General features: G+C 40.8%; 1 protein-coding gene across 9 annotated transcripts in view; it reads right to left on the bottom strand.

Annotated features, from left to right (window-relative positions):
- Window positions 1-25,750, bottom strand: part of LOC140366986 (ELKS/Rab6-interacting/CAST family member 1-like) — a 226,652-nt gene that overhangs the window by 189,042 nt on the left and 11,860 nt on the right. The window lies entirely within an intron of this gene.

The following is a 25,750-nucleotide window of genomic DNA, read 5'->3' as shown; positions in this document are numbered from 1 at the left end:
CTCTGTCATATGTGAAGTGTTCAGATTCAAGACAGATAGAGACTGTGTGTGTCCCTCGTGTCCTTCGTACAAATAATGCCTAAAAGTTACATCTCAGAAAAACTATTTCAGGCGTCAGACCAAATAACTTAAGGAAAATAACACTCACAAATGACACAAATATACAAATGAATAAGCACATAAAATGTGGACTGCTCAACATTAGATCAATTTCCTCCAAATCGCTTTTAGTTAATGAATTAATTAGTGACTATAACATAGATCTTCTAGCTCTAACTGAAACGTGGCTTCAACAAGACGACTACGTCAGACTAAATGAGTCCACCCCACCCACCCATGTTAACTTTCAGACTGCCAGGAGCACAGGCCGAGGTGGTGGTGTGGCAGTGATCTCACACTCAAGCCTACTCATGAGCCCTAAAACTAACAATGCATTTCACTCATTTGAAAGCCTCATGCTGTCAATCACATGTCCAAATATGAAAAGAGTTTTTAACAGAGTTTTCTGACTTTATATCAAACTTAGTGTTAGCCTGGGATAAAATAGTTATAGCTGGAGACTTTAATATCCACGTGAACGTGAGTGATGATGCTCTCAGTAATGCCTTCAGCGCCTTGTTAGACAGCATTGGTTTCACTCAAAATGTAAATAAACCGACTCACAGTCATAATCACACTCTGGATCTTGTCCTAACGTATGGAATAGAGATTAGTGACCTCATTGTCTTTCCTCAAAACCCTATATTGTCAGATCATTTCCTAATTACCTTTCAGTTCATTCTTAAAGATCATCCAGTCCCACAGAATAAAGTTATAATGAAAAGGACAATATCTGAAAAATCTATCTCAAAATTCAAAGAAATAATAGAGCCAATATTCAGTGACATGTCATGTGGTCCTGCTGAGAACAGTTTTAGTCCCAGTTTAAGTGATCAATTTGTCGACCTGACCATGAACTCTCTGAAGTCTGCTCTTGACGTTGTAGCGCCGTTAAAACAGAAGGCCAAAGTGCGCCTCCCCATGGTACAACGAAGAATTGCGTTCACATAAACAAAGAGCTAGAAAGTTAGAAGCATTATTTCGTCGCTCCCACACAGAAGAATCCCTAAAAGCATGGAAAAGTTGCCTGCTGTCCTATGAGCAGGCCCTGCGTAAGGCCCAAACCAGATACTATTCAAATCTAATAGAAGTCAACAAAAGTAACACTAAATTTCTTTTCAGCAATGTAGCTAGGCTAACAAACTACCACAGTGCAGTAGAGCCCTCAATCCCAGCTTCTCTCAGCTCTGATGATTTCCTCCTATTTTTTAACAATAAAATAAAAACAATCAGAGATAAATTAGAAGAAATTACCCCCGCTATTAGCGCTGAACTAGCCCAAGCTGTAAATCTAACATCCCATATAAATCCACCAGTAAATTTAGAAAGGTTCACAGCTGTTGATCAAGCAGAGATAACTTCAGCCATTATGTCCTCTAAAAGCTCAACTTGTGTCCTAGACCCCATTCCAAGCAGACTCCTCAAAGACATTCTCCCCCTAATTATAGACCCTATTCTATAATAAATACTTCACTCGAAAGTGGCTATGTTCCACAGTCCTTCAAACATGCAGTCATTAAACCTCTTCTGAAAAAGCGTTAGGCTTTTTCTAGATCCCGACCAATTGGTAAACTACAGACCTTTTTCAAAATCTTTCCTTTGTCTCTAAAATCCTTGAAAAAGTTGTAGTAAAACAGCTTTGTCGCCACCTACAGGGCAATCACTTATTTGAAGTCTTCCAGTCAGGGTTCAGAGCCCACCACAGCACTGAAACTGCACTAGTTAAAGTCACAAACGATTTGTTATTAGCTGCTGATGATGGACTGGTCTCAATCGTGGTCCTGTTGGACCTCAGCGCAGCGTTTGACACCATCGACCACAACATTCTACTGCAGAGGTTAGAATGTGATGTAGGTGTTGGAGGAACAGCCCTTAGCTGGTTTAAATCCTATTTATCTGATAGGTACCAATTTGTTAATGTAAACCAGAGCTCCTCATCTTGCTCTGAAGTAATTTACGGTGTGCCACAGGGTTCGGTACTCGGTCCAATTCTGTTGACTCTTTATATGCTGCCGTTAGGCAACATTATCAGAAAGCATGGCATTAACTTCCACTGCTATGCAGATGACACTCAGCTGTATTTATCAATGAAATCTGATCAGAGCGATCAAGTAGACAGACTTAGTACTTGTGTGAAGGATATAAAAACCTGGATGACACTTAACTACCTGCTTCTTAACCCTGAAAAAACTGAGGTCATTGTGCTTGGCCCTAAGCATCTACGAGACGCTCTATCTGAGCAGATAGTCACACTGGACAATGTCAGTGTAGCCTCCAGTTCTACTGTAAGAAACCTTGGAGTCTTATTTGACCAGGAGCTCTCATTTAAAGCACATACAAATCAAGCCTGTAAAACAGCCTATTTCCATTTGCGCAACAAGAGCCAAAATCAGAAGAATCCTGCCTAAAAGCGATGCTGAAAAACTTATCCATGCATTTGTAACGACTAGATTAGACTACTATAACTCCCTTCTCGCAGCGTGTCCTAAAAGCTCCATAATAAGCTTTCAACTGGTTCAAAATGCAGCAGCAAGATTATTAACAGGAACTAAAAGAAGAGAGCACATTACGCCGGTGCTGGAGTCTCTTCACTGGCTCCCCGTCTAGTTTAGAATAAAATTTAAAATTCTACTCCTGACTTACAAAGCCATAAATGACATGGCCCCATCCTACCTCAAAGATGCTATAGAACCATATCATCCAAACAGAGCTCTTCGCTCTCAAAATGCTGGCCTTCTGGTGGTCCCAAGAGTCTCTAAAAGTACAGTAGGAGGTAGAGCGTTTAGCCACCAAGCGCCTGTGTTATGGAATCAGCTCCCGGTCCATGTTAAATATGCCGACACAGTCTCTTCATTTAAGTCCAGGCTTAAAACGTTCCTCTTTGAAATCGCTTATTTCAGACCAGTTAGGAACAGAAATATAAACCCACAGATTCAGCTATGCTGACCTAGGAGCAACTGTGCTGGGGGAAGTATGGCAGCTTGAGCACTATCCTCTTCTTCTGACTACTTATTCTATCTAACAATATGTATTTTTCAATTCCACTTTTTTTTTTCTTTTTCTCACTCCTGAGGACCTGTGGACCCAGATGTCCCTCTCCTGGTGAAGTGGTCCTTGCCCCGTATGGATGGTCCCTCAGCTGCCTGAAGAGTGGGTCCAGCTCGACTCCGACGGTCCCTCATCTGTCCCTCATCTGCCTGAAGAGTGAGTCCAGCTCGACTCTGACTGTCCCTCATCTGCCTGAAGAGTGGGTCCAGCTCCAGTCTCCCTCGCGTCCGTCTGTGAGAGTCAGATCTCTCCTTCACTCTGGAACTCCTCCAGGTTTCTACTTTTTCCCAAGGAGGTTTTTGTAGTTTTTCCTGGCCGAGAAGAAGGGTCTAAGGACAGAGGACTCTGGGACATCGTCCCTCGCCACCACAGACATTGTTTGACTCCATCGCCACCACAGACATTGCTTGATTCATTTTTCACTGTCGCCCTCAGAGGCAACTGTTGTTGTGATTTTGGGCCTTACAAAAATAAATTGAATTGAATTGAATGGAATGGAATTGAATAGTGCTCTGTGCAGAAATTAGCATACATGCTAACATTCATGTAATAAACATTTCTTAAATGAAACATTATGTTGGAACATAATGTTAAGGATGGTATCAATTATTGGATATGCCATATCGACATTGGTATTAGTCTGAAATTGAAAATCGAGCCAATATTTGGCACTGAAATCTTTTCTGCACCAGCCCAGTCTGTGTGTGCCCATGTGTCATTCCCAGTTCGTCCTCAGTCAAACAGACTCATAAATAAAAATAGATGTTTATACAACCATGCCAGAAATAGTTCTATCGGCCAGATAAATACATTGTATTATTATGCATACACAGGGAAAACTTAATTTGAGAACTTTACTATAACTAAATATGCATTTTGGTCTTATTATCGGTAATGTATATTTCCAACAACCATATGTCTGCATTGTCTAGAAACATGTTTTGATGGGTTTTTTTTTTCTTATTATTCAAATAAATGGGATTTAATGTTAATTTCAGTACCAGTACAAACCTCACACAAAAATACACCACAGTCTGGGAATCAAATACATAAATCTGTGTTCACTTAGGATAAACTTCTGTGGGGAAATCCTTACGTGATTACAGTACATGCTCTCTCCTTGCCTCTGGTCACTGCTTATCATTCAACATTAACCGGCTGTTATACTGTATATTCCCTTCTCTTCTTTCTCATCTGGCTATTCTGAGCTGCTTTTATGAGTCATACATTGCCAATCAACAACACACACAACAATGGCCACACATGACCATTTACACACATTTATAATAATGTATATAGGCGGTCGCAGTATTTACATGGATTTGTATGCAGACTAGTTATGGCCGTGAGCAGTTTGAACACAACGCCCACAAAGCTATCAGATTAGCACATGCTTAAAGTATGTCTCCAGGGATAATGGTGGTAGGAGAAATTGTTCAGGCAAACCATGAAAAAACAGACATTACAAGTAGGAACCACGAATAAAGCAGGATGTGCTAAGTAAAAATGTGACCTAAATCCATCAAAACAGATAGTTATATAGGAAACAAAACAAACTTGGCTCTAACTCATATATCACATAGATTATAAAAATATATATACAAGGAGGTTGAATTAAACAGGACCGAAAAATGGAAACCAAATAACAGTTTATCCCTAAAATTTTGTTGTCAGGTATTGCTTATTATTAGAAGGAGCAGGAGTATTATAGTTTCAGGAAAAATATAGAATATGAACTAATAAACTAATACAAGACTCATATGAATTCCAGAACAACTAGGGAGAATTTGCAAGTTCAGTGGTGGTGATTTTGTGTGGGATTGGACTTAGACTTAGCTGCACACAGACCCACGTTGAATAGAACAGCAGAGGTGGTAGCATTTAGTTACATTTACTTTTTCAAGATATTGTACATCTTGGTGTTCTGATTTAATACAAACAGTGACAAAACCAATATGAAAACCCCTTTTCGCCCTACCAGGGCTCAAACTGACAACCCTATGAATTAAAGTCTCATGCTCTACCACCTGAGCTAGACTGACTTCAAGAAATCAACTCATTCTCAGAGTCTCGAGTATATCTATATTTATCTGACTGATAAATGATTTGACCATTTTTGAGGGGCAGTGTCTACAGAGCCGCGAAACTGCCATGTAATTTTTTGCCGCGGCTCCTGAAACTGCTGGGCTATTTGACCGCACTGCGGCTCTGCAGCCACTGCCTTTTTGAGGAGAGTGACCCTCCGCTCTGCACAAATGACATGTTTTGAGTTTAAAACATTTAAATATGAAAAGAACAACATGAATAAAGAGAAGCCAGTGCAGGATTCACACCCGGGTCCCCTGCACGATAAACCTATGTTCTACATGTTGCACCCCACGCACCACCCATGGATCCGCCACTGATGTTAGCGCTGATGTCAAGCAGGCTCCATGGCTCCATAGTAAAAGTGGCCAAAGTTCTGCTTCCATGTTAAAGACTAAATGAGGGCATCAGAGAGCTAACACAAATGTATTTTCTGTTCAAATGAGGCCAAATAAAATAAATTGTGTGTTTCCGGTAACAGAAAAAAAAAATCCAGGTAGGTAGGTCGGATTATTTTTTATTTATTTTTTAAATCCTCGCACAGGTTTTGCAGACAGTTTTCTTTTCTCAGAAGGGAGCGCTTCACATTGAAGTGGCCTTATTGCAGGCTGCGAAATAGACAGGGGCCCGGGGCCCGCAAGCAGTTGAATCTCCGGCGGGTCCGCGGTTTGAGATAGGAGGGGGTCCGCCGTGCCCCTCCTCGAAAAAAAATCAAGATTTAACTAATAATTTGGCCATATTCGGGGCATTTTCATCGCTTAAGTTTCGTTTTGACAGACACGCTTCTCATTGGCCGAACGGTCTCCGTGATGTAATATCGATGAAAGCGGGCATCTGATTGGCCGCTGCGTTCGTGTTGCGTTCACGTGTCCTCGGAAATGCCCGGTCTAATTTTCGGGGCAATGTATATATGTTAGTAGTTTATTTTGTAGGACGTGATTTCATATATTCCACAAGATCTTGTGTCAAATGCTGTAAACAGTATTTATTTAAACATATTATTATATATTATTATAAACATTATTATATTGAATTAAACAGTTTTAAAGATCATGATCTCTGGTTTATATGATTCAGTATTTGTGCTCTTCATATCAAATAACAGATAAAAGTATTTTAAATTGTTTTACATGCTAATAACCAGGTTTAAAACAACACATTTATCTTGTTCTTATGACGCCGCGATGCCGCGCGCGCTTGTGGGCTCCTGAAATTGCTTGGGGCCCCTAACTTAGGGACCCCCCCAGGCCCCTAACTTTGAAAATCTATGTCTCAGCCTGTATTTGTATGCAGATATTGAATAAAATAGTGATCTAGTAATTACTGCTCTGTTGCCCGCTCTGTTGCGGTGTGTCCGCGTTTCTCTCACCAGTTTAACTGGCCTGATGCGGGAGACGGGGCGGGGCTTCGGCTTCTATTCACTCCGTGGCCTGGCTCCGATGAGGAAATGAGCGAACACGGGATTGTTTGGTTTTGAAGTTTTCCACAAAATTTGTGGAACTCTCTGTGACGAGTTCTTGCTGGTTTGCTCACGGCGACAAACCACACTTTTTGGTCGCTGCTCTGAACAGCTGCAAGTTCCCCATGGTGATCTGGCGCTATACTCACACCACGTTTGTGAAAGATGTTTGCTCATAAAACGATTATATCCCACCGCCATGACTGCCAGTCTGCACGCTGACCAAAAACTGCAGCGATTTTCATATCTTACGATCCCCACAGATTATTTTTTTCCCGCAGCTTTTGGATTCTCTCTCACAATTTGACATTCTGTCATGTTCACTACGTTTTAGTGAAACGTGTAGTCCAAACCAGCCATGTGCTCTTTAAAGTACACGTGTTATGCAAAATGTACTTTTTAAAGCTTTTTATCATCTTATAACATTGTTCCATCATCAAAAACATACCTGGAGTCTATTCATTTACACTTGTTTGGTAAATCCTGTTTAGAAAATCCTCTCCCGTCCGAGTGTCTAAACATTCTACATTTCCCCAATGTGTGATGTCATATTCTACCTATGAGGTAGCCTGTGTTTTCAAGTCCTTAAATCATCGCCAGACTCATTCTGCATGGCTGCATTAGCGCGTCAGAGGCAAGCTAGCATTTGTTTCTCTCTCCAATGTACTTCCCTCTGCAGCCAGTAGACAGAGCCAAAAGCTCAGTTCCAGGTGTGGGAAATCCATGAGTCAAGTGAGTCAAAGTAATTTTGTTTTAAAACATGAGATGCCAAAGTAAAGGTACTCAAGAGCACGTCTAAAGTCCAACAATAACATAAATAATGCATCATATTTTCCTTTAAACTGTTCTGTGTGTTGCCCATGGCATTGAAAACAGAGGCTGGAACAGCGGAAAACAGAGGGGGTATTCAATCTTTGATTTCGTTTGAGTACTTGCCTCCATCTATACCTGAAAAATGTGTAGTATTGGAGCTTTTGCTAATTCCAACATAACCCTAGTAGCTAGCTCTTAATTGCAGTTATAGCACTGTACGTATATATCCTTGCTTGATTTTAATCTTTTCCCCAATAATTACTGCAAGACAGCTGAATACTGCCAGACTTTGAGCATGGAGAGCAAGAGCAGCAGATTTTGGGAGTGAGTGTAATTCTGTTCATTCCTGACTAACTCTTCCCAAACAGAGTCCTTATAAGGGCAGACATGGCAACCACAGCCCCCACACACTCACACACAGGGGGGAAAGTGCAAAATCACAGACTGCTGCTGAGAAGAAGCTACTTTCTCTTTCTACAGTTCAGTGAATGCATTCTACTGGAAAGAGGAGCTAAATATAAAACTCTAGACGTGTGGCTCCATAAATATCTCATCAAGTAATGAAAGTCTGTGTAAAGTGTACCCCAAACTGGCAATCACTAGTAAATACATAACTCATATCTATAAAATACCACCACAGAGGACACACAGCACTGGCAATGGGAATGAGAAATCAATACAATAATTAAGGATGCGGCTGGGAACTAACACTTTGCCAAGTACAAAGAGAGTTTTGGAGCTGAAAAAGAGAATAAGATTTACGAACTCATTTTATCACATCTAAGTTAGCTGAACCCTAACTTAACCTTAAACTGGCTAATTTTTGGAAAGGTCTTGCAAAATGAAATGCTAAATAAGATAAAATAAAAAACTAAGCAAAAAATGTCTGTGCTTTTAAGTGTAGCTCTGTTTGTATTTTTAAATTAAAAATGTATCTTTTTTGTGTCAATATTTTTATGATTTGTGTGCTAGTACTTTTTCACTGTGCCCAAGGTCACCTTTAAAAAAGGGTTAGGGTTAGACCTCATTGGGTTTTACCTGGTAAAATAAAGGTTGATAAATAAATAAAGGTGAAGTTATTTAGGCTGTTTCAAAACCAAGCGCCATCAAATTGTAATTTGTATCTGTTGAAAATGTTTGACTTCACAATACCAACATTTTAAACTCAAGTTCAATACTAAGGAATATGTTTGATAGTTGATATACATTTCAATAACAATAGTAATAATAATTAAAGCCGCAAGCGGCATCCAACGGCCCTCGCGGGCCGCCGGCCTTCCGACTCTGCTCTCTGCATTTTACAGAGTTGGCGCTAACGTAATTGTCTAAGAACTAAGACAGCGACACATTGGACATGTACAATGCTGTGCTTAACCAGTGCAAATGAACACAAATGTTGGTCAAATGTGCAGCTCCAGCGCACAGAGACCGTGACACTTGGAATAAAAATATGGATAACTTTTGATGCTCCGCTTGTATAGATAATTTTTCCCAAATATGAGCTTGATCGAGCTATTGCCCACAGAGGAGTTCATTAAAGTGTGAAGCATAAATGTGAACATTTCAAGGATTTGGCGTTTTTCCCATTTGTGACAGTATATTTGCAGCTCCACGGCACAGAGACTGTAGCACTTAAAATCAAAATATTGATAACTTTTGATGCCCCATTTGTGTAGATGATTTCCCCAAATATGAGCTTGATCGGGCAATCGGCCTAGGAGGAGTTGGTGAAAGTGTGAAGCGTGAAAATGTGGTCATTTTAGAGATTTCGCTGTTTTCCCATTTCTGACATATATTTGCGGGTCCGCCACACAGAGACCGTAGCACTTAGAATCAAAATATGGATACCTTTTGATGGCCCGCTTGTGTAGATGATTTTCCCCAAATATGAGCTTGATCGGACAATCGCCCTAGGAGGAGTTTGTTAAAGTGTGAAGTGTAAAAATGTGGTGATTTGAGCGATTCTACGATTTTCCCATAAGGATAACATGGGATGTTTCTGTCAACGCTACGGTTACGCCGTACAAAATATGACTTTGGCTCTCATACTTGTATGATCAGGATGGCAAATTAGAATTTAGTGCAAAATGTCATGTCATTTGGAAAAGCTCTATTGTTTATAGGCCACTCTGAAGGCCAAATAGTCAGAATTCTGGGAAACGTTTGCGGCTCCGTCGCCGTAAAAGTTATCCTTAAAATTTGCATAACTTTAGATGCACCACTTGTCTAGAGGACGTACACCGATTTTGAGGTTGGTGGGCAAAACGCACTAGGAGGAGTTCGTTGAAGTGTAAAACATAAAAATGTGGTAATTTGAGAGATTTTGTGGTTTTCCCATAGGGATAACATGGGAGGTTTCTGTCATCGCTACGACTACGCCGTAAAAATTTAGGCATTTTTGTGATTGGCTTTTGTGATCGGGACGGCAAAATAGAATTTTGGGTAAAGTTTAGACAATTTTGGTAAAACTAATTTTTGACCTTCAATGTTAATTTAAAGGTCACTCTGTAGGGGGCGCTATCGCGGCCATTTCAATTTTGTCAGCCTAAACTGGTCCAAACTAGAAAGTTTAACAACTGATTCAAATTTGGTCCTAATCGGACTGGTTTTGATCAAATGGGAGCAATTTTTAGATCTGCAATATTCCAAAATAAGTTGTCCAACTTTGCGGCTGCGCCGCACACAGACCGTTAAAGGTATCTCAAAAAATTGAATAACTTTAGATGCCCCACTTGTCCAGAGGACGTACGCCGATTTTGAAGTCGGTGGGCAAAACGCCCTAGGAGGAGTTCGTCAAAGTTTGACGTGAACAAAATGACTAACACAGCGTATTTTCATTTTCAAAGGAAGATGGCGGCCATAGGGTAAGTCTGGGGGCGTGGCCACAATGATTTTTTTTGTTCGTCCTCACAAGAGGAATGCGTGTCCCGAATTTCGTAGCTTTACGCCAAAGTTGACCTCGGGGCGTCTCCCATAGGCGCAATGTATTTTGACTTTTGTCGGTGGCGCTGTCGCGCCATTTTTTAACGAAAAAAAAAATGGCCCAGAAAAAATAAAATTTTTCGCCGATTCTGAATTTTGGGCAAAGTTTGGTGAGTTTTTGAGCATGTTCAGGGGGTCAAATTAGAGATCAAAGCGCTGAAGAAGAACAAGAAAAATTAAAGCCGCAAGCGGCATCCAACGGCCCTCGCGGGCCGCCGGCCTTCCGACTCTGCGCTTTCGACTTGATAAAGATGGCGCCCTTATTGTGTGTTGAATAAAAAAAGAACTTGACAGACGGCGACACATTGGACATGGCCAATCCAGTGCAAATCAACACAAGTGTCTGTCAAATTTGCTGCGCCGCCGCACAGAGACCGTAGCACTTGGAATAAAAATATGGATAACTTTTGATGCCCCGCTTGTGTAGATGATATTTCCCAAAGTAAAGCTTGATCGAGCTATTGCCCACGGAGGAGTTTGTTAAAGTGTGAAGCGTAAATGTAAACATTTCAAGGATTTGGCGTTTTTCCCATTTGTGACAGTATATTTGCAGCTCCACGGCACAGAGACCGTACCACTTAAAATCAAAATATGGATAACTTTTGATGCCCCGTTTGTGTAGATGATTTTCCCCAAATATGAGCTTGATCGGGCAATCGGCCTAGGAGGAGTTCGTTAAAGTGTGAAGCGTAAAAATGTGGTGATTTTAGAGATTTCGCTGTTTTCCCATTTCTGACATATATTTGCGGGTCCGCCACACAGAGACCGTAGCACTTAGAATCAAAATATGGATACGTTTTGATGCCTCGCTTGAGTAGATGATATTCTCCAAATATGAACTTGATCGGACAATCGCCCTAGGAGGAGTTTGTTAAAGTGTGAAGCGTAAAAATGTGGTGATTTGACCGATTCTACGATTTTCCCATAAGGATAACATGGGATGTTTCTGTCAACGCTACGGTTACGCCGTACAAAATATGACTTTGGCTCTCATACTTTTATGATCAGGATGGCAAATTAGAATTTTGTTCAAAATATCATGTCATTTGGAAAAACTCTATTGTTTATAGGCCACTCTGAAGACCAAATAGTCAGAATTCTGGGAAACGTTTGCGGCTCCGTCGCACAAAGACCGTAAAAGTTATCCTTAAAATTTGGATAACTTTAGATACACCACTTGTCTAGAGGACGTACACCGATTTTGAGGTTGGTGGGCAAAACGCACTAGGAGGACTTCGTTAAAGTGTAAAACATAAAAATGTGGTAATTTGAGAGATTTTGTGGTTTTCCCATAGGGATAACATGGGAGGTTTCTGTCATCGCTACGACTACGGCGTAAAAATTTAGGCATTTTTGTGATTGGCTTTTGTGATCGGGACGGCAAAATAGAATTTTGGGTAAAGTTTAGACAATTTTGGTAAAACTAATTTTTGACCTTCAATGTTAATTTAAAGGTCACTCTGTAGGGAGCGCTATCACTGCCATTTCAATTTTGTCAGCCTAAACTGGTCCAAACTAGAAAGTTTAACAACTGATTCAAATTTGGTCCTAATCGGACTGGTTTTGATCAAATGGGAGCAATTTTTAGACCTGCAATATTCCAAAATAAGTTGTCCAACTTTGCGGCTGCGCCGCACACAGACCGTAAAAGGTATCTCAAAAAATTGAATAACTTTAGATGCCCCACTTGTCCAGAGGACGTACGCCGATTTTGAAGTCGGTGGGCAAAACGCCCTAGGAGGAGTTCGTCAAAGTTTGACGTAAACAAAATGGCTAACTCAGCTTGTTTTCATTTTCAAAGGAAGATGGCGGCCATAGGGTAAGTTTGGGGGCGTGGCCACAATGATTTTTTTTGTTTATCCTCACGAGAGGAATGCGTGTCCCGAATTTCGTAGCTTTACGCCAAAGTTGACCTCGGGGCGTCTCCCGTAGGCGCAATGTATTTTGACTTTTGTCGGTGGCGCTGTCGCGCCATTTTTTAACGAAAAAAAAAAATGGCCCAGAAAAAATAAAATTTTTCGCCGATTCTGAATTTTGGGCAAAGTTTGGTGAGTTTTTGAGCATGTTCAGGGGGTCAAATTAGAGATCAAAGCGCTGAAGAAGAACAAGAAAAATAATAAAAAATATAGCCGCAAGCGGCAATGATCGGCCCTCGCCACGCCGCCGCCACGCCGCCGCCACACCGCCGCCACGCCGCAAGAGGAGGGGGCGCTAACGCGCCCCAATTGTCCTTTTATTACGCCTACTGCTGAATCTGTGACGCTGTCACATCTTCTCCCCTTTGTTTTACCATCAAAAAGCAATTTTATTTTGAATTCTTGGCAAAATGTGCGGCTTTGCCGCACAGACACCGTGACTCTTTGAATGAAAATGTGGATAACTTTTGATGGTCTTGAAGATGAGTCTCACCAAATTTCAGGTTAATAGGGCTGACGCCCTGGGAGGAGTTTGTGAAAGTCTAAAGTGTAAACATGTTCTGGCGATTTCCCCATTGGAATAACATGAAAGGTTTCGGTCATCGTTACGGCAACGCCATAACAATTATGACATGAGTCATTGACTTTTTTGATGGGGATGCTAAAATTGAGTTGTGTGTCAAATTTCATATAATTTCGCAAAACTAAACATTTAACCTCCATATAAAATCTGTAGGGGGCGCTGTGGCGCCAAATGAATTTATTTCACTTCAAGTAGGTTTAGGGCAAAGAGTTTAACAACTGATTCTAATTTGACGCAATTCGGACTTTATCTGCGCAAACGGCAGAAATTTTAAATATGGGAGATTTCTGAAATTCTAGCTACAGTTTGCGGCTTCGCCGCACAGAGACCGTGAGAGGTATCAATGTAATTTGGATAACTTTTGATGTCCCACTCCTCAGTAGCATTTTCACCAAATTTCAGCTTTTTAGGGCCAACGCCCTGGGAGGAGTTCGTAAAAGTACGACGTTTGGAAAAACTCCGAAGTCATGTTTAGCCATTTTTGAAGCAATATGGCCGACATTTGGTTGGGCGGACGGCGTTGCCGTAATAATATTTTTTACTTCTCTTGTCACCATCTACCTCTGCGCCAAATTTCATGATTCTACGATCAGATTTTTTTTGGGTCATTTCCCATCTCTCAATGCATTTTTGGTACATTTGGGGGCGCTGACGCGCCAATTTTTTTAATATTAGAAAAGGGAAATAGCCAGAATGTAGAGAGGCACGATTTTTAGAGGCGTGCAAATTTTTGTGACTTTTCGTCAATGTTCACTGGGTGAAAAATAGGGGGGTTGGTCCCGAGAAGAAGAAGAAAGAAAGAAAGAAAGAATAATATTCCGATGCGAAAACAATGTTTCCCATTTTTCAAATATCATAAACTATACATTTTCGGAAAGCGCCCGCACTTTCCTACCTCATGGTGTGGGTCCCTGGTCACTGACGGGTACTTTCGTTAATTTTGAGTGGGCTCCGCCCACTTTGTGTTTTTGGCACTCTATACAGTAATAATGTTCAATTTTTGCATTACATGCTTATATGCACGGAACATGCAAGAGATGGGGAACGTATTCGTGAGCTACTTAGCGCAAATGAGTGCTTTATAAGGGGATCCCAATGTAAAGTGCTCGTTTAGTGCGCACTTTTGCACGGGCTTCGCCCGTTTACAACGGTAATGTTCCATTTTCCTACTACTAATTAGTATGCACGGGGCGTGCGTGAGTGGAGGAGTGCGTTAGTGAGTGTTTGGAAGTGGGCGAGCGCTTCGCGCTCGATTTCGTGCGCACTACGTGCGAACTTTCGCAGCCGTGCTTCGCACGGCCTTACGAGATTAATAGGCCTCTCGCCAGCTTGTGGCGCTCAGGCCTAATAATAATAATATATATACCAATATTTCAATATGAATAGACTAATTTTCCACACAAAATAATAGTACACAATCATATGAATTATTAGGGCAAGACTGCAAATTAAACCTGACTTATTCTTTGGACTAGATGGGACATTTATGTTGGACATTATAGTGCTATAGCTTCTTTGGATGTGTTTGTTTTCTTTATTACCTTTGTTCTCTTTTTAAATATTGTGTTGCTTTTTTGTATAGATTATAGATTCATATTAAATCAGTCATTGTTGTTTTGTTGCCTACGATTCTCAACATTATTATCTTGTGTTTACAATTATACTGTGACCTGAATAATATGAAATAATATTTTTGACATCCCTTAATGCACTTACATTGTTTATTATTATTAGGCCCGAGCGCCACAAGCTGGCGAGAGGCCTATTAATCTCGTAAGGCCGTGCGAAGCACGGCTGCGAAAGTGCGCACGTAGTGCGCACGAAATCGAGCGTGAAGCGCTCGCCCACTTCCAAACACTCACTAACGCACTCCTTCACTCATGCACGCCCCGTGCATACTAATTAGTAGTAGGAAAATGGAACATTACCGTTGTAAACGGGCGAAGCCCGTGCAAAAGTGCGCACTAAACGAGCACTTTACATTGAGATGGTCGTCATCCCCATATAAAGCACTCATTTGCGCTAAGTACCTCACGAATACGTTCCCCATCTCTTGCATGTTCCGTGCATATAAGCATGTAATGCAAAAATTTAACATTATTACTGTATAGAGGGCCAAAAACACAAAGTGGGCGGAGCCCACTCAAAATTAACGAAAGTACCCGTCAGTGACCAGGGACCCACACCATGAGGTAGGAAAGCGCGAGCGCTTTCCGAAAATGTAGTTTATGATATTTGGAAAATGGGAAACATTGTTTTCGCATCGGAATATTATTCTTTCTTCTTTCTTCTTTCTTTCTTTCTTTCTTTCTTCTCGGGACCAACCCCCCTATTTTTCACCCAGTGAACATTGACGAAAAGTCACAAAAAATTGCAAACCTCTAAAAATCGTGCCTCTCTACATTCTGGCTATTTCCCTTTTCTAAAATAAAAAAAAAATTGGCGCGTCAGCGCCCCCAAATGTACCAAAAATGCATTGAGAGATGGGAAATGACCCAAAAAAATCTGATCGTAGAATCATGAAATTTGGCGCAGAGGTAGATGGTGACAAGAGAAGTTAAAAAATATTATTACGGCAACGCCGTCCGCCCAACCAAATGTCGGCCATATTGCTTCAAAAATGGCTAAACATGACTTCGGAGTTTTTCCAAACGTCGTACTTTTACGAACTCCTCCCAGGGCGGTGGCCCTAAAAAGCTGAAATTTTGTGAAAATGCTACTGAGGACATCAAAAGTTATCCAAATTACATTGATACCTGTCACGGTCTCTGTGCGGCGAAGCCGCAAACTGTAGCAAGAATTTCAGAAATCTCCCAAATTTAACATTTCTGCCGTTTGCGCAGATAAAGTCCGAATTGCGTCAAATTAGAATCAGTTGTTAAACTCTTTGCCCTAAACCTACTTGAAGTGAAATAAATTAATTTGGAGCCACAGCGCCCCCTACAGATTTTATATGGAGGTTAAATATTTAGTTTTGCGAAATTATATGAAATTTGACACACAACTCAATTTTGGCATCCCCATCAAAAAAGTCAATGACTCATGTCATAATTGTTATGGCTTTGCCGTAACGATGACCGAAACCTTTCATGTTATTCCAATGGGGAAATCGCCAGAACATGTTTACACTTTAGACTTTCACAAACTCCTCTTAGGGCGTTAGACATATTAACCTGAAATTTGGTGAGACTCATCTTCAGGGGTGGACCATCAAAAGTTATCCACATTTTTATTCAAAGAGTCACGGTGTCTGTGCGGCAAAGCCGCACATTTTGCCAAGAAATCAAAATAAAATTGCTTTTTGGCGTTAGCGCCCCCTCCTCTCGCGGCGTGGCGGCGGTGTGGCGGCGGCGTGGCGAGGGCCGATCATTGCCGCTTGCGGCTATATTTAGGCCCGAGCCCCAGCAGGGCGGAGGGCCTATTGCTCCCGCAACGCTGCCGAAGGCAGCGTTGCAACTGTCTGACCAAACATGCGGGTGCAGCCCGCATGTTTGGTACCCCGTCGCCCCTGGCAAGTACAGTGAACTAGCCCATGCCGAAGGCATGGATCATGCATACTTACTCCTGCTATGACAGAAATAGTCAACAATGGGTGAATGGGCGTAGCCCATTCACTCATTGTTGACAACAGCAGCGCGAAGCGCTGCATTCCTCCAAAATCACTCCTGGCATCGTCCCGTACGCGAGAATCCATGCCGCAGGCATGGGCCATGCTTGTATCTGCTCAAATCAATGGAAGTCTATGGGGAGTGGGTGGGGCACCCCGACGGGAAAGGGAGTGACGAGCGCGTAAGCGCTCGTAATGATGATTCCACCCCATGGCGGCATCGGGAAGGCTTAGAGCTTTCAAACGATGTATAATTTGTTGTTATAGTGGAAACGGCTATATTGTTTTTGCTAAAAATATTATTAGGCCCGAGCGCCACAAGCTGGCGAGAGGCCTATTAATCTCGTAAGGCCGTGCGAAGTTCTCTCTTGCATGTTCCGTGCATATAAGCATGTAATGCAAAAATTTAACATTATTACTGTATAGAGGGCCAAAAACACAAAGTGGGCGGAGCCCACTCAAAATTAACGAAAGTACCGTCAGTGACCAGGGACCCACACCATGAGGTAGGAAAGCGCGAGCGCTTTCCGAAAATGTATAGTTTATGATATTTGAAAAATGGGAAACATTGTTTTCGCATCGGAATATTATTCTTTCTTCTTCTCGGGACCAACCCCCCTATTTTTCACCCAGTGAACATTGACGAAAAGTCACAAAAATGTTCACATCTCTAAAAATCGTGCCTCTCTACATTCTGGCTATTTCCCTTTTCTAAAATAAAACAAATTGGCATGTCAGCGCCCCCAAATGTACCAAAAATGCATTGAGAGATGGGAAATGACCCAAAAAAAATCTGATTGTAGAATCATGAAATTTGGCGCAGAGGTAGATGGTGACAAGAGAAGTAAAAAATATTAATCCGCCCAACCAAATGTCAGCCATATTGCTTCAAAAATGGCTAAACATGACTTCGGAGTTTTTCCAAACGTCGTACTTTTACGAACTCCTCCCAGGGCGTTGGCCCTAAAAAGCTGAAATTTGGTGAAAATGCTACTGAGGAGTGGGACATCAAAAGTTATCCAAATTACATTGATACCTGTCACGGTCTCTGTGCGGCGAAGCCGCAAACTGTAGCAAGAATTTCAGAAATCTCCCAAATTTAACATTTCTGCCGTTTGCGCAGATAAAGTCCGAATTGCGTCAAATTAGAATCAGTTGTTAAACTCTTTGCCCTAAACCTACTTGAAGTGAAATAAATTAATTTGGAGCCACAGCGCCCCCTACAGATTTTATATGGAGGTTAAATATTTAGTTTTGCGAAATTATATGAAATTTGACACACAACTCAATTTTGGCATCCCCATCAAAAAAGTCAATGAGACCCATGTCTTAATTGTTATGGCTTTGCCGTAACGATGACCGAAACCTTCCATGTTATTCCAATGGGGAAATCGCCAGAACATGTTTACACTTTAGACTTTCACAAACTCCTCTTAGGGCGTCAGCCCTATTAACCTGAAATTTGGTGAGACTCATCTTCAGGGGTGGACCATCAAAAGTTATCCACATTTTTATTCAAAGAGTCACGGTGTCTGTGCGGCAAAGCCGCACATTTTGCCAAGAATTCAAAATAAAATTGCTTTTTGATGGTAAAACAAAGGGGAGAAGATGTGACAGCGTCACAGATTCAGCAGTAGGCGTAATAAAAGGACAATTGGGGCGCGTTAGCGCCCCCTCCTCTTGCGGCGTGGCGGCGGCGTGGCGAGGGCCGATCATTGCCGCTTGCGGCTATATTTATTATTATTATTTTATGAAGGTTTTACAATACACCAAATATTCTTAATAGACAAGTTCAGAAATAAAATAAAAGGCAAAGGTTTAAGGAGTCTTTTTCCTCATCATTAGCTCAGCGTATTCAAGCATATTTGAGTATTTCTGCATGTTACTTCATTAGATGCCGGAGTCACCTTCCCCTTATAACCCCAGCCCTAATATGATCATATTTTTTCATACCCGACACTACAAATTTCGAAGGAATATTACATTCTAAGATGAAGATGAATAAAAGTAATTTGTGCCCATTTTCACACTGCTCCTCTCTCCATCTGCCTGCTCCTTATTTCCTCCCTTTATTCCTCCTTTTTTCTCTGCCTTCTCTCCATCCTTACCAAACACACAGGTTTGCAGGCCATCTGTTACTGATAAGCATCCATATGTAGGAAAAAAAGGACAAAACACAATATATGAACTCGTAACGCTCTCTCGATGATACTGATACTGTTATCCCTACCTATACTCACTATAGTCCAAAACACTGCCACACATTTGAATGTACATATGGCATTATCGCAGAACATATGCAGTGTGCACAAGAATGAAACCGGATTCAAATAGGGCAATGAGCAGAGCATGGAATAAATGCTAAAGACCAACGTGGATTCAGCCAATGAACAACAGAAGATATCTAATTCTATGGTGGACAAAGGCTTCACTATAAAATAACAACTAATTTTACTCTAGTGCAACAATTCAATGTTGATATTTTGTATAAGTAGGATGAAACGAGGCACAAGAGAATGGGTAGGAAAGAGACATAATAAGTCAATTGTCCAAATCGCGATCCAGTTATAAAAACAATTTTAGTTCTCAATTTTGTACTGACATCTATTTACTTGCAGCAGAGTTTTCTGGAACTACGTCTTCTCACAATGTGTCTCATCACTCATCAGCTCTCGACATTTATTGTCAAATGTAAACACATTAGAGCGGCAATTAATGATTAGTTTACTCCCTGATTGAGCAATTATTTTCTTTGCTTCATTGACTAGTTGTTTATATTGTATAGGATATATTAACTTAATTTGACTCAGGTTGAGCTATCTAATGCTGCTTTAGGTCTGTTTTTTCAGCAAAAACAAATTTCTATGGGCCATATTTTGCCCCCGGAGGTAGTGTTAACGTGGGCGCAGCAGAGCTCATTTCGCGCAATTGATGACAGAGCAGGGCGTGGAATTCTAAACAAGAGGTGTGATTATGCGGAGATATGAGGATATGAGATGGAGTTGTGTTACTATCCTAATATGGACGATATAATCATAATAAAACAACAACCTTCATGGGTATAAATAACACAAATTATAAGTTATAGAATAATTAATACAGTCCAATTTTGCGGAGGTATTTTTTTCCCCACTCACGTAAACAGCACAGCGCTGGACACCTACTCCTCCCGCGTTAGACACCCGTTACAGCGCGGTCTGGGCCAGACTGGACCGTGTAGACGTTCAAATGCGCAGCTCAAAGAGGAAAGTCTATTTGCAAAACACATTCACATCACATTCACCCAAAATCCTTGCCCTAGTCTGCGTAAAACTGGTCCACTTTTTCTAATTGGTGAGATGGGCAAGAGGCAGGTAAACCAGCTCTCACACAAATTGAGAGGAAACAGTGGGCAGACCTGTTCTCTGTAATTTAAGCTCCAAAATGCTTCATATTTTATCACAATCAGTCAAATACCAGTATTCACAGAGAAACGAACCAAACAAGGAACTGAATTTAGACATGCAAAATGCACTGATGCATGTGAGAGAGAGAGAGAGAGAGAGAGAGAGAGAGAGAGCGAGGGAGAGGGGGTTGAGAGAGGGAGCATAGAGCTGTCGCTTGTCTCATCATTCAAAAAAGGACTTTCAGCATCAACAGTTTTGAGAATAAGAAAGTGTTTTATTTGTGAGTTTAACAACCAATTGTTTAGCCAATCAGAGCCTACTGAAGGACAGCCCTTCTGAACAAAGTTCTGCTCAGCTGATGTGTCAAGAACCAACTGTGAGAACTGCCGAACAAAGACTGTGAGAACAAAATAACATCATGACATCAATTTGCTCTTAAAGCCAGAGGTGCACAAACAAATGTCTCGCTTCTAAAGAAGCTCTGCTGCTGCCTGCTCTCGTTTATGGACCACAAGTCGAGTTTATAAGCAGAGATGTGTGCATGTTCTTAGTCTGGATTTATCCGTACACCCCGGTGATGATGGCGAGCTTTCTGCATTGCACAAAAACAACTAAAGGTGAATTAAATAAATAAAAAACGCTCTGTGGCTGCATTTCAATATTTTATTTTATCTATTTATTAAGTTTTTAAACTTTTGGGAACATATTGAAAAACGGGAAATCAAACAATGGTATCTTTCATTGCCTCTATATGAGGCCATGAGTGCAAACATCTCCCACACAGGAGGTGCTTTTGAATGCCACAGAAAAACACAAAAACATTTGACACAATACAAAAGTTGTTTATGTTTACATTTTGTGTTAGTGTTATATTATTATGTAATAAGGGAGCAGAATGAGTAGATTTGTTTCCATTGATTGCAGTTAAATGCCTCTAAACGGCTTTATATAATCACACAGACCAAATAAAAGAAAGTGTAGTGATCTGGTGACATCTGTTCTCACTGACAAAAGCAGAGGAGAATTATGTCGATGCTCAGCCCTGGATCTGACTTCTGAGGAATGCACTGGGGAACGCACGCTCAGCTTTCCTTTGCCAAACTCACTCTATCCATCACCGCTGCCCTATTGGATGCAGACCACTCCATCCAAAATACTACACTTTACTTTATCTCATTAGACCTACAGTTTTTTGTAAGCGTAAGACTGTCTAAATGTAACTTATTTTTCCTTGTGTGTTAAAAATTGCATTGATTGTAATCTTGATTAACTCTGACAATCTTAATGATGCACTATGTAACTTTTCAGGTGTAGGGTTCACCAGTTGATATTTTCTATGGGGATATTATTGCTTTGCCTGGAATGTTCCACAATATGGCATTAAATGTATCTATAAATATATGTATCATATTTGATGCACCAGGCTTTATACAATTCAGGTGAAACCAAACCTTTTAACTTTGACCTCTGAAAAAAATTGTAACAACTGCCTTTTTCTTCTTCCTTAAAATAATGGTAAAACATCAAATCTGGGTCTAGACTGGTGTGTGCTGAGTTTGTCAACACCGGTTGTGAATGGGTTCAGACTAGTTCAGATCAGTCTGAAGAGCTTCAGATTGGGTTTGATCAAGACCGGGTTTTTACTGGTACTCACTGCATTTGGACTGGTCTAGACTGGGTTTGTACAATTTTATACAATCATCCCATTCCTATTCCTTAATAATGTGTCAATATAAAATAATGATTTTGATTGAATTGCTATATGATGCAGCCCTTTCCCTAATGTCTCCCTATCGCCTCTCTGGTGCCGGCATCCATCAGACTCCCAATCCCTCCTCATCTCTCCCGACAGCTCAGTCACTATAGGGCCTGTATCCAGCTACCTCGTCTCTGTCCTGTTGGCGTAGCTCCCAGTCCGCCCAGTTTGATCTATCACCGTCTCTCTCTTCATTTCCTCTTTCTACTCCTCCGCTCTTACACACCCTTACATCAACATCCATCTTAAACCTTTCTTACTTTAAAAAACCCTCCTCCTTACAGGCCAAGCACTTTTGTAGCCGTCTGGCACAGAAAACCCACATTGGCAACATTACTTCCTGTACAGTAAATGGAAACATTTGGCACGGTTCATTTTATTGTATTGTAACTAATGTATGCCCATAGGACCAGCCTGACGCAAGCAGACTGTAATGAATTGACAAGAGGCTCGTTCAGGCTCAGGTGCAATAACATTAAGAGCTGATCACTTAATGCACAGCGAAGACAAGCAGACACACTAAATGAAGGGTGATTTAGAATAATGGAATTACCTGGACTTTGCCTAGTTGTTTATTTTTATATTAATTACTTCCTTTTTACCATTGGGTTGAAAGAACCTCAAGAAAATGTTGCCGAATAGGCAGAATAAAAGCATGTTTGTTGTTGTTGTTGTTGTTGTTGTTGTTGATGTTTTCTTGCAGTAAAAAAAAAATGAAACCCTTACCCTGAGCCACAAACCTGACACGTACTTGTTCTGGAGGAGCCTACTCCAGCTTTTTTCCATGGAAATGTTGTTCATTGGCTATAATATTCCACATTATGGCATAAAATGTATCTCCATGAAGAATGTTCCAAAGTATGGTTTTAACTTTGTATTTACATGGAATTATGCAAGTTATTTTCCACCACCAAGAAGAATACTTTTGCAGTAAAAATTAAAAAAAATTAAAATATGTGGAGCCCAGGAAGAACTGCCGAGGCTATAACTAATTAAACTCATGGAAAGCGAACGCACTTGGGGCTGTGTTGGTACTATAAAGTAATTCAACTGTGTGTTTGAAAGCCCTGATATGGGACAGAGCAGGCAGTATGCAGTTACACATTCACCAGAAGGTTCTGTTTCCTGTCAGGTTCATATAGTGGAAAATACAGCCAGAGCCAAAGCACTCTCTCTCTCTTCTCCACTCAAGCCCCGGAGCTGCAGGTGAAACACACACAAACGGAAATTGAAGCGGTAAAAGAGTGAGTCTCTTTTAGGCTAAGAAGAAAAAATTGTGTGTTTCCGGTAACCCGACCGAGATGGATTTCAAAATAATGAAAACCCAACCTTAAACATGTTATCGTATATTTACTGGCCGTTTCGAGAATGTCAAATTGTGAGAGAGAATCCAAAAGCTGTGGGAAAAAAATCATCTGTGGGGATCGTAAGCCGCACTTTTGATAGGTTTCGTTTTACCTACGAGTGCATTGATGTGAGATGCTCTATTTGGTCAGCGTGCAGACCACATGGCGGGGGCGATATGCACGTGCGGTGTTTCAGCGATGAAGTTATAGGCCCACTTTACTTGTGGGATATAATCATATAATCGTTTTATGAGCAAACATCTTTCACAAACGTGGTGTGAGTACAGCGCCAGATCAACTAGGGGAACTTGCAGCTGGTCAGAGCAGCAACAGAAAAGTGTTTGTCGCCGTGAGCAAACCAGCAAGAACTCGTCACAGAGCGGTGTTGCGTTGCCTCCTGTGATAGCACTTGTGAACGCAATGATTGGAAACTACAAAACCAAACAATCACATGTTCGCTCATTTCCTCGTCGGAGCCAGGCCACGGAGTGGAGTAAATAGAAGCCGAAGCGCCCCCCCCCCCGTCTCCCGCATCCGGCGAGTGATTAATCTAACCGGTGAGATAAACGCGCACACACCACAACAGAGTGGGCAACTACTAGATCACTGTGATTACTAGATCACTATTTTATTCAATATCTGCATACCAATAAGGCCACTTCAATGTGAAGTGCTCACTTCTGAGAAAATAAAACTGTCTGCAAAACCTGTGCGAGGATTTTAAAATATATTTTAAAAATACCTGGATTTTTTTTTCAATGTTACCGGAAACACACAATTTTTTTTTTTTTTGCCTAAATACAGTCCTGATGCTGAAGCAGGCTTTCTGTTCTCTACACATTAGAGGAGTTGTTGTCATCAGTCCCCCATATTTCATGTATTTACACACATCAACCAAACAACTAGCGAGAAAAAGACAACTCGCTATAAACTATGACTATTTTGTAGTATTGAAAGCAAATACACAGAATCAACTATAATATGTCTAGGTTTAAGACATTCTGTCGCACTTAGCAATTTGTTATCTTGACAGGCCTAATTAGCATTAAAAAGACCCAAGAATATCATAGATAATTAGAAAGGGCTGAATCATATTCCCTCTTTATGTTTTTTTTTCTTGCTCTCTCTTTCTTGGGTCACATGCTGGTTCTGATGTCAGCTTATTCTTATCAGAGTACAGTAGCAGAGTGATTACAGCACCAAACCAAGAAACACACTGACAGACCTGTTATTGTTGAGCTTGTGTCTTTCAGTACCAGGCACAAACTACAGCAAATGATGAAGATATACGTAACAGTAGAGACAGGACAGAAGCCAGCCCCTTCTATGTGCTGTTCCCTTCTCCATCAAGGTATTTGATAATCCAACTACAACCGTTTATTTGAAGTGTGCGTCTACAGGAACTTATTGTTGTGGTTTTAGGTTGACCATTTTATCATCAGTCCAGGGACCACAGGTGAAAAATCACCTCTCTGGCTAACTCTGGTACATTTACAGAAACATTTATTCATATACACTGTCCCTGAGTATACCCTATTCTTAGAAACAAATGAATGTAATCCCTCATTCGCAGCATAAAGGAAATGCAGTGAGGTTTCGGACATTGGCCCTTGGCTTGAGGAAATGTTCTCAAACTGGAGATCGGTAAAAATAGCCCCTCCTTTACAGTACATAAATTATATCCGCAACTATCATCACTATTATATCGAGAAAACTGTACAATACCCACATTGTCTAGAAATGCAAGGGAAATGAATGGCAACTAACACAGGAAACTTATAAATTACAGTGACTGGAAAAGGAATGAATGACATAAGAGTTATTTTCACATTGATTGACCGCCTACCACTGAAAAATTAAGAAATATTCCCTTTTTTCATTTAATTTGACCCTTCCAGAATTTATTTAGTGTATATATATCATTTCTTGGTAACAATCAAAACAAACTAACACACTGACAACCATACTACCTACAATAAGTCTTGACCTACCCTCAGATTTAGAAATACAAAAAGTGTTGCACATTCCTGCCTCACTTCCACTCCTCTGCTTCTCCTTTCTCTCTCAACAATGTGTGCACCTGCTGTGATCAAAAGCACTGGACCCACTTTGTTTAAAATGCCCAACTCGAACGAAAAAAAAAAACACAAACTATTACAGACCAACAGTGTCAAATATTTGCCTCAATAGGAACAATATTTGTTAACATATACAGACTCCTTGTTTATAGTCTGACTTCACTCACTACTATAACAAAGTAGATTAGCTTTAGATGTAAGTATTAGCTTTACCCCTTAACTAAAAGATAAAGATTAAAGTTTTAAACCTGGTCTGGTCACTGTCGCTTAACTATTGCAAGACAGAATCAATGGCTTAACAGAGATCCATTGTTATTTATTGATTATTTTATTATGGTAAATGTAAATATAGGTAATTGCATAAATGTATGTAGTCTTACTTAGAAATTTGACTAGCAAACGGTTCTATTGTACAATAAAAATGATCTAACAAACTAAGACCACAAACTAAGACCATAAACCCTGTGGCCAGGCTGCTCCACAGGTCAAGATGGAAAGAGGGAGGAGGAAAACAATCTGATCGACTGGTCGATCGCAATCGACGTATTGGGCACCCCTGGGATATAGGATAGTCTTTAAACAAAATGGAAAC

Source organism: Eucyclogobius newberryi, unplaced genomic scaffold, assembly GCF_026437365.1.
Source record: "Eucyclogobius newberryi isolate DKJ021-1_F unplaced genomic scaffold, fEucNew1.0.hap1 SCAF_2, whole genome shotgun sequence".
NCBI classification, from domain to species: Eukaryota; Metazoa; Chordata; class Actinopteri; order Gobiiformes; family Gobiidae; genus Eucyclogobius; species Eucyclogobius newberryi.
Note: the sequence above shows the minus strand (reverse complement) of the source record. Positions and strands in the feature narration are given on the sequence as shown.